Here is a 16,552-nt window from a genome sequence, read left to right as displayed (position 1 = left end):
GACTGCTTGTATACATGTGTTTAATATCTGTTTTAAGATTAAAGGTGCTGTCATCTGCTAAGTGGTGATGCTCTTGTAGGTATAAGTCAACTGTATTTGGAAGACTGTTAAGAACAGTGGCAAGTGAGAGGAAACTGTGTCTGCAGTCTTCTTGAACCTTACAGTATACAGTTCAATAGTTCATAGTGTAGTCACAGAACTGTGCAATGTCCACAGCAGTCAATTGAAGATCATTTTCATCATCTATAAATAAACATTTACCCTTTAGAGAGAACTCCCTTATCTCTGCCTCCTCCAAGCTTCATTCAACCATTCATCTAGTTGCTCTCTTGAGATTTGCAGACTCTGAACATTTCCCAGTCAATTGAATCATGCAATATGTGGTCTTTTTTGACTGGCTGCTTCATTTAGCATAATGTTTTAAAGGTTCATCCATGTTGTAACACGTCAGGGCTTCATTCCTTTTTATTGGCAAATAATATTCCATACTATGGCTATCCCATATTTTGTTTACTCATTTGTAAGTTGATCAACATTTTTTATTCACATTTTCTGGCTATTATGAATAACTGTAGACTCATTTTCAATACTCTGATAATCAGAGAGCTGCAAGTAGCTGGTGCATAGTTGTCTGTGTCATGACTGAAATCTGAAATAGTCGTACAAGCTCCTTGAAACTTCTTGAGAAAAAACTTACCACCAACAAATTTTTCCCCAAAATGATAATGCAAAATCAATAAGGATCTTGATCAAATATTCTTGGTACCTTCCCATAGATAAGCACAGCCTTTAAAGACTGAGTGATCTTGGCAAAAGCCTTCGACTCCTCATCTGTAAAAGGAGGATTGCAACGTGCTCTGTTTATTGGGGTTGTGAGAATTAAATAAGAAAACACATCGGGAGTGTTTGGTGCAGTCTTGGTAGATAGTAAATGTTCAAGAAAGGACAGCTTTAAAACTCTTAAGAACTGAGAAAAGACTCCAGCAGAGCACATACAGTGAAAATGTTTGTGGATACAGGTGTTTCTTAAAAGCAAGTGACAAAAATGAGCCCGTATAAGGGTCCAGGCAGACTTTATAGACAGTTGGATTTTATCATAATGATAAAGGCACCAGAATTAGTCAGGGTCCCAACGGGAAGTAAATAGCACATTCATATTAGGGAAACCCAAGAACAACTTAATAAACGTACTGGGTAGAAAGGTATATAGGCAGGGTTTAGGGAAACCATCAGGATGAGTGCAGTAACAAGAGCAGGAGAGGGTTGTAACAGCTGTCACCACCCTAGGATCAAAGGAATGAGAAAGAGGAAGTTATTCAAGGACGATGCTCTCTACTCCACCAGGGACAGGCACCTCTGCTGACCACTGACCACTGCCAGGACTCAGGGCAGGATGGAGGTGGAGTTAGAGGGTTCCATCTGCCAGGCTGCTCCAAATCAATGCTGAGCCCCTTCTGCAGCTGAATATACCATCTGGGGCTGTGGAGGGCCCTTAGAGCCACTCCCACCTTCGGGAGTTGGTGGGGCCTTGGTTTCCTGCTTCAAACCAACCCCTTTGGTGTTCCAGCTTTCAGAGATTCTTCTATAGTTTCTGGTCCTCACACAGCATCCTCTCTGGTTTTCCTGCATAGTCATGAGACCAGAGTCCAGAGGAGGAGGCTGCAGCAGCATCTTCACCTGAAGGCCCTCCGATCTCCCTAGTGACTAGCTCTCTCCTATCTGGTCTTTTGCTCTTTCTGGAACTTCTATTATTCACATATTAGGTCCCCTGTATCTGACTTCTAGATTCTTGGCTTTCCCTCATGATTTCTGTTTCTCTGTGTTTTGCTTCACGTTTGATGTTTTTCCCCTGTGGATCTTCTTGAAGCACAACATGGGCCTCAACGGTGTCCATTCTCTTGCTCATCTTGCAGTTTTAAAGTAGGAAATTTCAGAATGTCTGCTTCTGCTCCAAATTCACGTCCTTTACGATTCTTGTCAAATGTTTCTCCATATCTCCCTCTGTTTCTTCCTTTTGTGCTCTCTCATTTGAAGGCATCTGAATCGTGTGTTCACTGTGATCTTCCTCCTTCAGGTTACAGGGAAACGCTGCAGTTATTTAAATATTTTTGCCATTACTTAAAATTGCTTTCAACAGGAATTCACTAATCATACCAGAAAATGAATATCAAAACTTTTAATCTCACATCATTTGGGGCCCAAAGTTGTGTTATTTGGATATATTATCTGCACCTCATTCCTCAGACTTGGACGTTTCCAAAGAGCAGATCCATCTTCCACTAGAGGATGCCACGATCACTTCAACAGAAGGATCTGAAACCTTTTTTGAGCAATGTTGATCTCGCTGTTGGGAAAGTTAGGGCAACCTGAGGTGGCTCCCACGAGGACAGTACTCAACGGGATGTTCAAATTCTGACCCTGAATAGTCAGTCATACCCAAACAGCATCCTGTAAATGCAATGCTTTAACGTTGTCACAACTGTACTTATCTCTACCAGTTAGGGGAAGTCCAATACATCTGTAACTGCTTTTTCTCCATTAGTATTTTAATAACATTTCCACAAATAAAGACCTGTAAAAAACATTGAAACTCCCCCCTAAAATATTAGATTTTTATATAATCACAAAAACATAAATCTATTGCTTACATTAAAAGAAATCTAATCCCTCCTGTCTATACACTGTGGGCAGCAAATGTTCAACAAGACTGTTTGACAATCACACAAACACACACACAGATATAGGATTCTCTTAATTAACTCTTTATAAATCCACCAGTTTGTAGTTGCCACCTTCTCTCTTGCCTTTTGGCTTTCTAGAAATAGGAAAATGATATCAAATGCCAGTTACAGTAAGTGGGAAGCTGGCTGGGGGAAAAAAGGTAGTCTAATCCAACCTCTCCCCTCTTAGCTGAATTCCCCCTACAGAATTTCATATGACTCAAAAAAATTTTCTTTAGATTCTAATAGTTTGTCATGATTTCTGACTAAAAATGAGTGCTTGTTACCAAGTAAGTGCACCAAACAAGCTAGCACACTGGGAAATAGTGAAGTGATGTTATTTTTTCAGTGGAAGAGAGTAGTGTAGTCATATGAGTCAATTTGCTTGTCCCGTCCCAGCCCTTGCAGAGGGATTCTGCTGCCTAGCCTCTCCCATCACCATTCAGAAAAAGTGATGCACATAGGGATGACATGAACCAGCCAATCAGCTGATGACCAGCTTCCTATCAGAACCTCTCTTGAGGTTGAAAAAGGATGAAAAAAGAATGCACTTGGTCAAATAGGGGTGAGGCCAGATCTATAAGGTACAGTAGTCCAGGGGCTGGTAATTACTGGGGCCTCTGTGTTTGCTGATAGACTTTCCCTGAAAGCTGGAGAAGGAATGAAGCAGACTGGCAGAAAGAAGCATAGCTGAAAATCTGTGGGACTATGGAAACGGAGTGGCTGTTGATTATTCTCCAGTTCTTGAGAGGCCCATTATATTTATAAACCACCTTTTTAGTGAATCTGATATTCCTTCCAACCAAACCAGTCTTGCCTAAGACAAGAAAAAATTATGAAAATAATAATGCTGCTTATGATGCTTAAGATCATATTATGAATAAAAATTTTCTATTCCTTTTTTCATTGTCTTCTTTTTTTTTCTTTTTTGTTGAGGAAAATTCACCCTGAGCTAACATCTGTGTCAATCTTCCTCTATTTTGTATGTGGGATGCCACCACAACATGACTGTGGACTGGTGTGGGTCTGTGCCCAGGATCCAAACCTGCAAACCTGGGCTGCTGAAGTGGAGCATGCCAAACTTAAGCAGTACGCCTTGGGGCTGGCCCCATGATTGCTTTCTTTATGTCAAATAAACATTTTTTAACATATTTAAATTCCAGTTGATTTAAAAATCTGTGTATCTTTTGAGTTTTTTTCTTTGGTTCAGCTAGGGATTACATGTCCGTTAAATTATCATAGCCTACTTCGGACTAATACTAACTTAATTCTGGTAAAATATAGAAACTTTGCTCCAATATAGTTCTATTCCTTCCTCTATTCTCTCCTCCAATTGTACTGTTATTGTCATATGTACAGTCATGCGCTGCATAACGATGTTTCGTCAACAAGGGGCTGCATATATGACGGTGGTCCCATATGGTTAGTATCATAGAGCCTAGGTGTGTAGTAGGTTATACCATCTAGGTTTGTGTCAGTACACTCTGATGTTTTCACAATGACAAAAATCACCTAATGATGCAGAATGTATATCAGTCATTAAGTAGTGCATCACTGTATTAAATCTATGTTAGAAAACCAACATTGCAGTGTTAGAGTTATTGTTTTGTAGAACTTATGTCTATTGAGGAAGAGAAGAAATGAGAAAAATATATTTATAGACTTTAAATTAACCCCCATGTTCACTATTTTCTGTGCTATTAATTTCTTTCTGTGGATTTATTACCAGCTGGTGTCATTTTCTCTCAACTTGAAGAGTTTCCTTTAGTATTTACTGTAAGGCAGTTCTACTAGCAATGAATTCTCTTGATCTTTGTTTACCTGGGAATATCTTTATTTTGCTTTCACTTTTGAAGAATAAATTTGCTGGATGTAGAATTCTTTTTTCCCCCAGATTTATTGAGATAAAATCAACATAAAATGCTGTATTGGTTTTAGGTATACATGATGATTTCATATATGTAGATATTGCAAAATGATTACCACAATAAGTAGAATTCTTGATTGATAGTTTTTTGTTATTTTTTTTTACTTTCAGTACATTGAATATGTCATTCTCCTGCTTTCTGGCTTCCATGTGTCAGATGAGAAGATACCTATTAATTGTATTGATGCTCCACTTGTTTTTCTCTTGATACTTGCAAGATTTTCTCTGTCTTTCTACAGTTTGACTATGCAGCATCTAGGCGTGGCTATCTTTGAATTTATCCTACTCAACATTCGTTGGGTTTCTAGGATATGTAGATGTCATGGACTGAATTTTTTTTTAAAGGTTGTCACCTGAGCTAACATCTGTTGCCAGTCTTCTTTTTCTTCTTCTTCTCCCCAAAGCACCCGGGTACATAGTTGTATATTCTAGTTGTAGGTCCTTCTGGCTCTGCTGTTTGGGATGCTGCCTCATCATGACTTTATGAGTGGTGCTAGGTCCATGCCCAGGATCCCAACCAGTGAAATGCTAGGCTGTCAAAGTGGAGTGCACAAACTTAACTACTCTGCCACAGCGCCGGCCCCTGGACTGAATATTTGTGTCTCTCCGCAGATTCATATGTTGAAATCTAATCTCCAATGTGATGGTATTTGGAGGTGGGGTCTTTGGGAAGTAATGATGTCATGAAGGTGAAGCCCTCGTGAATGGGATTAGTGCCCTTACAAAAAGACGTCAGAGAGCTATCTCACTCTTTTCCCACCAAGTGAGGATACAGTGAGAAGTCAGATGTCTGGAATCTGGAAGAGAACTCTTTCCAGAACCTGACCATACTGGCACCCTCATCTTGAACTTCTAGCCTACAGAACTGTGAAAAATAAATGTTTGATGTGTAAGCTACTCAGTCTATGATAATTGTTATAGCAGCCTGAAGTGACTAAAACAGATTAATGGTTTTTCATAAATTTTGGAAATTTTTGGCCATGATTTTTTCAATTTCCTTTTCTGCTTCTTTTTCTATCTTCGCTCTTTCTGAGACTCTCATTACATGTAGATTGTTATCATTGATAATTTCTCATAGGTCTCTGAGGCTCTGTTCAGCTTTATTCAACCTTTGTTCTCTCTTTTCTTCAGATTAGAAGTTTCTTCTATCTCCAAGTTCACAGAATCTCTTTTCTGCCATCTTGAATCTGTTGTCAAGTACTTTTGGTGTAAGTTTCATTTTAGTTATTGGACTTTCACCTCCAGAATTTCTGTTCTGTTTTTTATTTTTAATTTCTATCTCCTTATTGAAAATCTATTTTTGATTCATTGTTGTCATAATTTCCTTTACATTTTTACAGATGATTTTCATTTTTTCCTGGAATGTATTAATAATAGCTGCTTTGAAGTCTTTGTCAGCTAAATCCAACATTTGAGGATGCTCAGTGACAGTGTCCATTGACTAATTTTTATTTTTCCTGAGTATGGGTCACTGTTTCATTTGTGTGTCTGGTGATATTTTGTTGAAAACTTGCTATCTTAGCTTGTATATTTTATCAACCCTGGATTCTGATTTTTTCCCCCAACTGTTTTTCCCTGTGGAATCTAGCTGCAGATGAATATTCTTTCCTTTTATTTTTTTAATTTCATTTTTGAGCCTGGCTTCCTTGAGTTTTCCTCTGTGCAGCTTAGTAGTCTGCCCGTAAGGTTACACAAATATTTAACTATATTCTTGATAGAGTGGGTCTTGTCCAAACACAAGGATTCTGTCTCTGTAAATCTCTGTACTGGAATTCAAGGTTGAGGAGAAATAGTGTTAGTGGGGGCCAAAGTAGGAAATGGATCAACAAAAGCACACTTTTAAAAAAGTTATTGAAGTATAATGTACCTTCAAGAAAGAGCACTTATTCCAAGCTCTCAGCTCAATGAATTTTCATAAGCAAGCATGCCTGTGAACCAGAACTCAGATGAAGTCATAGAACATCACCAGGACCCCAGGAGCTCTCCTTGAGCTCCTTCAAGTCACTTGCATGCCATTAAAGTGACCAGTCTTCTGACTTCTAACACTGGACATTAATTTTGTTCATTTTTGAATTTTGTGTCAATAGTAGCTTACAGTAGGACCTCTTTGCTGTCTGGCTTCTTTACTCAATATTATGTTCATGAGAGTCATCTATATTATTTCATTTTGTTGTAGCTAGTTCATTCTTCTTGCTGTATGGAGTTTCATTGCTTGAATCTGATGGTCTGCAAAGTACGCAATCTCCTAAGCACTCCTAGGTTTTACAACAGCAGGATGTAAAAATTTTGCTCTTTGGAACCAAATGATGTGCAGATTTTGGCAATTGGCAGAGAATCAAAAAAACTGGATCAGACTGTCATCTGAACATTATGTAAACTTATCAGACTATATTGTATGCTCATTACAGAGTCTACCAGTTGTCTGCAGTATTTATTAAAATAATCACTATATAATTTTATTTCATTCATTCTTATGCTTGCTCTCTGAATTTCTGGTCATCTTGATTTGACATTTTTGGAGGGATTTCTATATATTTTCATTTTATTGCAAAAACAACTCAATAAAAGTATACCAAAAACATTTGTTGCCTAGTTTAATCACAATTATCTTTTAGAAACATTTCCTCTGGTTAAAGGAGGTATGGTTATGGTTGGTTAAGATTGAAGGAAGCCACAGAAAGAATGGATGCTTTCTCCTTATAGAAAGAATCTCACAGCTCTAATTGGGGATTCAGAGAAGAACAGGGCACTCTGAATTTGACAAAATATGAAGATGAGTGAGGAAAACTGCTCCCTCAGGGAATTGCTCTAATTTCCTTTTGGATAGTTTAGTTTCTTCAACGTCCTTAAAAAGCTGACTACTGTGGCTGGCTCCGTGGCCGAGTGGTTAAGTTCACGCACTCTGCTGTGGTGGTCCAGGGTTCAGATCCTGGGCGCGGACATGGCACCGCTCATCAGGCCACGTTGAGGTGGTGTCCCACATCCCACAACTAGAAGGACCTGCAACTAAGATATACAACTATGTATGGGGGGTTTGGGAAGACAAAGCAGAAAAAAAAAAGAAGATTGGCAACAGTTGTTAGCTCAGGTGCCAATCTTTAAAAAAAAAAAAGCTGACTACTGTAGGTGAGCGTTTTATAGGGACAGGAAGTAGTGGGGATAATAATTTGTCTCTCCTCTCAGCACCACTTTTCGCTCTCCATTTCCATCCTGGAAATACTACACACCAGGAGGAGAGGAGGGAGAGTACTGGGGTGGGTGACAGAGGGAGAGAAGGGGAGAAGGAATCTAAATATTGGTGAAGAATGATGATTTTGGCAAAACTTGGAATCTAGTATAGTTTTTGAAGCATAGTTTTGAAGTATAGCTTATTTTTATTTTTTATCACTGTAGGCTGAAATCAAAATATGTACAGATTTTAAAACCAGTTGATGGCCACGTTTATTTTAATATTGGGTGAAAAGTCAGAGGAACTCTCCAGTGGAATAAATGGAAACACATAGAAACTAGTCCTTGGGTGAATGGCTGGTTCATTTGCAGATGCACAGGGCATCTGCTCACTACCAGGGAAAGCCTTGAGTTGAGACTACAGGAAATTGAATTATCAACTGTTTTGGAACCCCATCAGTGGATTATAAAATGACTGTTTTATGCCTTGAGCCAAGCTTCTCTGTGTTTCGGCAGCTCCACCACTCCGTTGCATGATGATGAGTGGATTTATTTCACACTCAGACAGGTTTCTACATATGTGTGATCACATGTACATTTTGCACATTGACTTAATTCACTAGGCAAGTTTATACAAATCATAACAGAACGTTTTATATACTGGCAGAAGAGAGAGAAACATAAATTACTGCTCGAGAAATTATATTTTAGAAAATCGCCTTTTACCTGGAGAAAAAAGCAAATTAATGATTTATGTAACCCTTACAGGAAAAATGCAAAGGAGAAAATAAAGCATTCTTAAACCTGAAATACTCGTGCAGATTGCAAGCCTAGAGTAGATCATGGCTATTGAAGAGGGATAGAAATGGATTTTCAAAATGTGGAGAGGCAAATTCTAAAACGTTATTGTAAATATTAATGCCAAGCCAAGTATTCAAAACACTTTCTTTTCTCATGCAGCAGCTTCTTCCTAAAGAGGTGTTGTATAAGCTCCCCAAGGGCATCCTGGAAAAACTCCCCCAGTGACCAGAAGCAACATAGATACTTCTCTTTGATGGCTACCTAAGTAATTTAGGAATTGATATGATTCAATAATTCATAATTTATTAAATAAAATAATTTGCAGTTATTTACAAGTCTCAAAACTTTGTTATCGGAGACAAAATACTTTGCGTAATGAAAGAAAAACTGGCTCAGAGGACACTTGCAAAATGAATTGTTAAGCCAAGTTAGGGAAAGTTTGCAATTTTAGAAGATCTGAGGGGAAGGGCAGGGCTGGACATGGCTGGGAAGTTGCTGTGCTGACCTTCACAGCCCTCACTGGATGTGGCCCCAGGATCCACACAGGAATGAGGAGAAATTTGTCCTAATACCCAGAAATCACAACATCTTAATCAAAACAGCCCCTTTACCTTTTACTTACAACACTACCTTCTGAAGGAGACCCCGGGGATGGACTGGGTTCCCCACACACTCTGTTTCCCTGGTTCCCTCCCGCTGTCTTCCCCAGGTGTCAAGCACCATCTCCTCCTTCCTCCTTTAACCCCAGTGCCACCCTCTCCATCAGCCTGTGAATATGGACGCCTAGATGGGGTGGAAGAAGCCTCCCGCCCCCACACCCCATCTACACTGGAACTCCACTTAGACTCCCAACTAAACTTAAGTGAAATATTCAGCACAGTACCTGGCACAGAATAGGTGCTCAGTAAATGAATGGTGGCACATAAGAGGAGGACCAACACTTGGATTCCATGCAACATCCTCACCTACAATGGCCTTCAGTGACAGTGAAAGATCTACACAACAATCTAGTTGGTAGTTGATGTCTGTGACATTGCACGTGTGAATGTGGCAGTTAATGACCCTGGGGTGCCTTTACAGGTGTGGATGGGCCATGTGTGGATTTCCTCCTGTCTCTTGTCAGGGTGCCTGGGCTTCCAGCCCAGGGCCCCTCTGACTTCGTTCCCTAGAGTAGAACTGCGCGGATGGGCTGAACAAACAGCCACTCCCTCTGCAGCCCTCCTAGGTGTACTTTCTCTGCTGTGCTTTTCTTTCCTTTTCAATTTTTCTTACTTCTTGTCATATCTCCTTTGTTTCTTACTTTCCTGGGAAAAGCCTGGTCTTTCACAGATGCCCACCCAGCTAGAACATGGCTTTCCACAAGAACTGGGCATAGTCTTTGGAGTTTTGGTTATTTTCAGCTGATTTTGTCTTTTGACGCTAAAGAGCTGCTTCCTCCAGATTAAAGTGACTTTCAGGGTGGACATTGGAAGTGGAGGTGTGTTATGGGTCTGATTGTGTTACTCTCAAATTCATATGTTGAAGTCCTGACCCCTAGTGCCTCCAAAAGTGGCTGTTTTTGGAGATAGAGTTCTTACCAAGTTAAAATGAGGTCATTCAGGCGGCCCTTAATCCAATGTGACTGGGGTCCTTATAAAAAGGGAAAATTTGGAGACAGACTTGCAGATGGGGAGAACACCATGTGAAGATGAAGAGAACCACCTGAAAGCCAAGGAGAGAAGCCCGGAACAGATCTTTTCTTCCAAGCCCTCAGAAGGAACCAACACTGCCAACACCTTGATTTCAGACCTCTAGTTTCCCGAACTATGAGACAATACATTTCCGTAGTTTAGGCCCCCAGTCTGTGGTATTTTGTTATGGTAGCTCTAGAGCATTAAAATAGAGTGATTGACAGATTCAGAGCTATTTAGGAAACCTCATGGTTCGAGAAAAGAATGATGGTAAGAAAGAGGGATGTCTATGTGTATATGTATATGCATATGCACATATGTGTATATATATGGATATATACATGTTTGTATAGTCTCATTTTAGTTTTGTATGAGGTACAGGGAATCCTTTTAAATAGAGGAATGGGCACACCTCTCAGCAGGCATATTTGGATGGGAGCTAAGCTGCCAGTCTCTATTCTCCAGGATGGCTGGCTTCCACAGCAACATCCTAAGCAGCTGCTTTAGAATTTCGCCTTGGGGAGGTGCCCTGAGGAATGAATGACTTACTTAGAAACAATTTTATCAATTTTGGTGTAGAACATCTTCTTTGCTAAATATTACTGAGTCTGATGCTTCTGATCTCTCTGCCATAAAACTTCATTTGAATTTTCAGATTCAATAAAAACTGTAGCAAAGTAGTCTTCACCTCTTAGGGAACATACAGACAGAGCTGTTCACTGTGGTGTGCCTCTGGGTAGTGGTGTGGCATTTGAACAACTAGATGCAACCCTGGAATGTCTGGATTATTTCATAGCAAACATGTGTTCTTTTATGTTTTTAGTGCAAGTAAAAGAAAAATCATGTGCTTCTTTGCTTTCCCCAAATATCCCTTTTGTATCCTGATGATAACCGAAGTGGCTTCCTACTTTTGATATTCTTGTATTAGAAATTTTGAACATGATCTCTTTCATCGGCCACACACTTTTTAAATTATTTTCTTGGCATCCCCTCAACTTAGCCTCTTGTTTGTGCACAACTTTCCCTACTTCCTGGATTTTCTGTTCTCTTTATTTTTAAAAAGATTTTAAATTCAGTGATCCAACTACAGACTCATACTAGGGATATTTACCCATAAGGAGTAGAAAATTTGAAGTAATAAAATGATGATTCAGAATTCACAAATAATCCTGGAGGCAAAGGCATCTAAAGAAAGCAGAAGGCTGCACAGGAAGGTCTTTGACTCAGCTTTGAGAAATAATCTACAAAGGATAGATGGGGAGGTGCCCTATCTAAAAGGAACAAAACTGTTTGGCAGGAACCTGTGAAAAGAGGATCAGAGGACGGAGAAGTGTAAGACCTTTCCTTGAGGAAGACGCTTTTATGCAATACAAGAAGGAAAGCCAACAGAATCACTCAATCTATGGTCTGCCAAGAGGGTCTTCTGGCTGAAAAGAATAGAACAACATATAAAAGGAAGTAGACACAGGGTAGGTGAAAGTATAGTCATAAAATTTAACAAGCAGTTATATGGCAAATGGGAGCTTCAGCTCTGGACAAGTCACCTCCTAGAGTGTTTCTCAAGTTCCTGCCAGGCACTTTGAGGATTCATGGTTGTAGAAAGGGGCTCCAGACACTGGGAATAGACTCATGTGAGTTCTCTTCATAGAAAGGGGAAAAACAGAGACTTTCTGGACTGGTAAACTTAAAGTCAGTCCCTAGTATTTTCTGGAATAGTGTATGAAACAGAAGGATTCCGAATATTTACAAGAGGAAATAATGAACACTGAGTGCCAGCTCAGGCTCCTGATGAACCATAACCAATTAGCCTCATTTTCTTTTTTGTTTTTGTTAGTGAATTTAGGAATAATTTATGCATGTTTTCATCTCATTAAAATACTTGGTGAAGTTTCTCATAGAAACATTCTTTGGTAAATTGAGAAATGGGGGAATATGAGGCTAGAGAGCAGAAGGTAGATTCTTAACTGATGAATGACTGCCTTCCAAAAGAGTTGATTAAAGACATGGTATTGAGATAAAGAGCTGTGACCTTGGACCACAAGTCTCTGTTCTGGGATGGCTTTTGTTGTCAATCATGCAGATGAAGACTTAGTAGGTTTGCTTATGAGAAGGCAGGGTCCCTGAAAGCAGCCCATGTGTCTTGTAGAAATTCATGTCCCACATGAGGCCTTAGCTAATGACTTGCACATAGTAAGTTATCAGTAATTATTTGTTGAGTGAATGAATGAAGAAACAGATGCATATGAATTCAATTTGCAAGTCACAGAAAACTGAATGGAAATTCCCATTAGATACTCAAGATTAAAATACTGGAACATTTGCCAAAGACCAATATAAGATTTAAAAAGAGTAAATATAAATTTCGGCATTCAGTTTATTGTCTTTTTCCCCCAACTGCATGCGCTATGCCTATGAGAAAGAACTGGAGACTTAACTGACAATGAGTTAAAAATGGGAGAAAACTTGGTGCTATGGAAAAGCTCAGGCCACATTGGTAGAAAGGTGGTGTCCATCTGGTCCATTATTGTCTATGGTGGACAGATCACACCTATAGTATTGTATCCATTTACGTGTGTGACATATTTTCAGAAGGAATGTCCAGATTAGACCAAGTCCAGAGACAGGCAACTGGAGACCATCATTTTGTAGAACTGGTTAAAGGGATGAGAAAACATTTAACTGAGGAGAAGAGAAATTTGGAGGTGAACTTGTTTCCAGAATAGTGTTCCAGATTAGTGCTGGCCAGTGAACCAAATGTCTTCAAATCCACTGGGGAAATTTGTAAAAACTGAGGATTTCCAGGACCCCACTCAAGATGCTGCCAGTTCTAAGAATCTATTACAAGATAAGGGAGAGATATTTGTACAGGTTATCATGCAGAATAATATATAATCCATGGAGCATTAATGCAGAAGAATCAACTAATACCCAGGGAGAATACATGTAGGAAGCAGAGTGACACCAATCAAAAAACCATACCAAACAAACAATGGGGTCTAGTGTTTGACAGAGCTAGTGCTTGGTGGAATATACTTTCATATGCTGTTGAGAGCTCTCTGCCACTGGAAGTACTTAGGCAGAATTTGGATTCCTGTGATGCTATTAAAAAGGATTCCAGATTTCTGGAGGAAGTTAATTTAGAAAAGCTTAAAGATTCTTTGATTCATTCAACAAATATTTATTGAGCACATACTACAGGAGAAAGGATATAGGGCCAAATAAGAACAAGTCGCTGCCTTCTTTTATATTTTTATTTTTTATCTAGTTTGTTTTGTGGTAACATTGGTTTATAACATTATATAAATTTCGGGTGTGCATCATTGTATTTTGATTTCTGTGTGGATTACATCATGTTCACCCCGCAAAGGTTAATTATCATCCATCACCACACACATGTGCCTAGTCCCTCCTCCCTCTCCACTTCCTGTCTGGTAGCCACCAATCCAACCTGTGTCTCTGGGAGATTGTTTGCTGTTGCTTTTATCTTCTATTTATGAGTGAGATCATGTGGTATTTGATTTTCCCCCTCTGAATTATTTCACTTCGCATAATACCCTCAAGGTCCATCCATGTTGTCACAAATGGCTCATTTCATTGTTTCTGGTGGCTGAGTAGTATTCCATTGTGTATATATACCACATCTTCTTTATCCATTCATATCTTGATGGGCACCTACATTGCTTCCAAGTCTTGGCTATTGTGAATAATGTGGGTAAACACCCAGCAGTGGAATGGCTGGATCATATGCTAGTATTATTTTTCATTATTTGAGGAATCTCCATACTGTTTTCCATAGTGGCTGCACCAGTTTACACTCCCATCAGCAGTGTATGAGGGTTCCTTTCTCTCCACATCCTCTTCAACACTTGTTATTTCTTGTCTTGTTAATTATAACCATTCTGATGTGAGTGAGGTGATATCTCACTGTAGTTTTGATTTGCATTTCCCTGATAGTTAATGATGTTGAACATCTTTTCACATGCTTATTGGCCATCAGTATATCTTCTTTGGAGAAATGTCTATTCAGATCTTTTGTGCAGTTTTTAACTGGGTTGTTAGTTTTCTTGTTGTTGAGACATATGCGTTCTTTATATACTTTGGATATTAACCCCTTATCTGATATATGGTTGGCAGGTATCTTCTCCCAATTGTTATGTTGTCTTCTCATTTTGTTGATGGTTTCCTTTGCTGTGCAGAAGCTTTTTAGTTTGATGTAGTCCAATTCGTTTATTTTTTGTATTGTTTCCCTTGCCTGGTCAGACATGGTACTTGAAAATGTGCTGCTAAAATCGATGTTGAAGAGCATACTGCCTATGATTTCTTCTAGAAGCTTCGTGGTTTTAGGTCTTATATTCTAGTCTTTAATCCATTTTGAGTTAGTTTTTGTGTATGGTGTAAGAGAATGGTCTATTTTCATTCTTCTTTTTGGTGAGGAGATTGACCCTGAGCTAACATCTGTTGCCAATCTTTCTCTTTTTTGCTGAGGAAGATTTGCCCTGAGTTAACATCACTGCCCCTATTCCTCTATTTTGTATATGGGATGCCACCACAGAAAGGCTTGATGAGTGGTGTGTAGGTCTATGCCTGGGATCCCAACCTGTGAACCCTGGGCCGCTGAAGCAGAGCATGAGAACTTAACCACTATGCCACTAGGCGGGCCCCTCTACTTTCATTCTCTTGCATGCGGCTCTCCAGTTTTCTCAAATCCATTTATTAAAGAGACTTTCCTTTCTCCATTGTATGTACTGGCTCCCCTGTCAAAAATTAGCTGTCCATAGATGTGTATGTTCATTTCTGGGCTCTTGATTCTGTTCCATTGGTCTGTGTGTCTATTTTTGTGTCAACACCATGCTGTTCTGGTTAGTATAGCTTTGTAGTGTATTTTGAAATCAAGGACTGTGATACCTCCAGCTTTGTTCTTTTTTTCTTAGGATTCATTTGCTTATTTGGGGTCTTTTGTTGTTCCACATAGATGTTAGGATTCTTTGATCCATTTCTGTGAAATGTGTTGTTAGAACTTTGATAGGGATTGCATTGAATCTGTAGATTGCTTTAGGAAGTATGGCATTTTAACTATGTTAATTCTTCCAGTCGAAGAGCATGCAATATCTTTCCGTTTGTTTCTGCCTTCTTCAATTTCTTTCAGCAATGTTTTGTAGTCTTTGGTGTACAGATCTTTCACTTCTTGGTTTAGTTTATTCCTAGGTGTTTTATTCTTTTTCTTGCAATTGTAAATGGGACTGTATTTTTAATTTCTCTTTCTGCTACTTCATTGCTAGTGTATAGAAACGTAACTGATTTTTGTATGTTGATTTTGCAATCTGCAACTTTATGATATTCATTTATTATTTCTGAAAGTTTTTGTGTGGCTTCTTTTGGGTTTTCTCTCTATAAAGTCATGTCATCTGCCAATAGTGGCAGTTTCACTTCTTCCTTTCCAGTTTGGGTCCCTTTTATTTCTTTTCCTTACCAGATTGCTCTGGCTAGAACTTCCAATACTATGTTAAATAAGCATGGTGACAGTGGGCATCCTTGTCTGGTTCCTGTTCTTCGAGGAATGGCTTTCAGTTTTTCTCCACTGAGAATGCTATTAGCTGTGGGTTGGTCAGATATGACATTACTTTGTTGGGGTACTTTCCTTCTACAGCCATTTTATTCAGAACCTATCAAGTGAGTCTCTTTTCACCAAAGGACTATGCACCTTTCTTTTCCGCTCATTTTAGGTTGCCTTGTGAAATGGGTGAATTTGCTCATGCGCCCTTTGAGAGCAAGCTGTTTTTCCCTTATGTCTGATAGCTTCTTTTGAGGTGCTCTCTGTTGTTGTTAGTAGCCAGCAAAGCCAGATATTATGACACTCATCTTGGTAGTGCTCACTCCAAAAGCTGCTTATAGTGGTAACGTTCCCCAGTTCAGATCCCTTGTTTCTCGAGGTAAGGCTGCGTACCTTAAGATTGTGCTTGGCTGGCCGTGGAGCTCCGTCGTCGCATGAAGGTGGCTTTTTTTTCTCTCCAGAAAGGACTTTCTGCCTCTTCCACCTCTGTCCAGACTATCCCTTGTTGCGGGTGTCTTTTTATCCATTTTTCAGTTCTCTCTCATGGGTAACTGTTCCAAGAGTAGTTGCAAATTGTTGTGTCCATGGGAGGAGGTGAGTTCAGAGTTCATAGCCCGCCTCCACTGCCAACTTGACACTGTCTCAGTCCCTACCCTCTGCAAGATGACATTCTATGACTTAATGGTTTCAACAAAGTCCAGACTTAAAGAATGCC

The 16,552-nt window shown here is 39.4% G+C and overlaps 1 pseudogene; it reads right to left on the bottom strand.

Moving 5' to 3' along the window:
- Window positions 1-172: 172 nt before the first annotated feature.
- The window catches only part of LOC100066386 (UDP-glucuronosyltransferase 2B31-like), a 36,531-nt pseudogene continuing 20,151 nt past the window's right edge, over window positions 173-16,552 (bottom strand).

The sequence above is a fragment of the Equus caballus genome, chromosome 3 (genome assembly GCF_041296265.1).
Source record: "Equus caballus isolate H_3958 breed thoroughbred chromosome 3, TB-T2T, whole genome shotgun sequence".
In the NCBI taxonomy this organism is placed as follows: Eukaryota; Metazoa; Chordata; class Mammalia; order Perissodactyla; family Equidae; genus Equus; species Equus caballus.
Note: the sequence above shows the minus strand (reverse complement) of the source record. Positions and strands in the feature narration are given on the sequence as shown.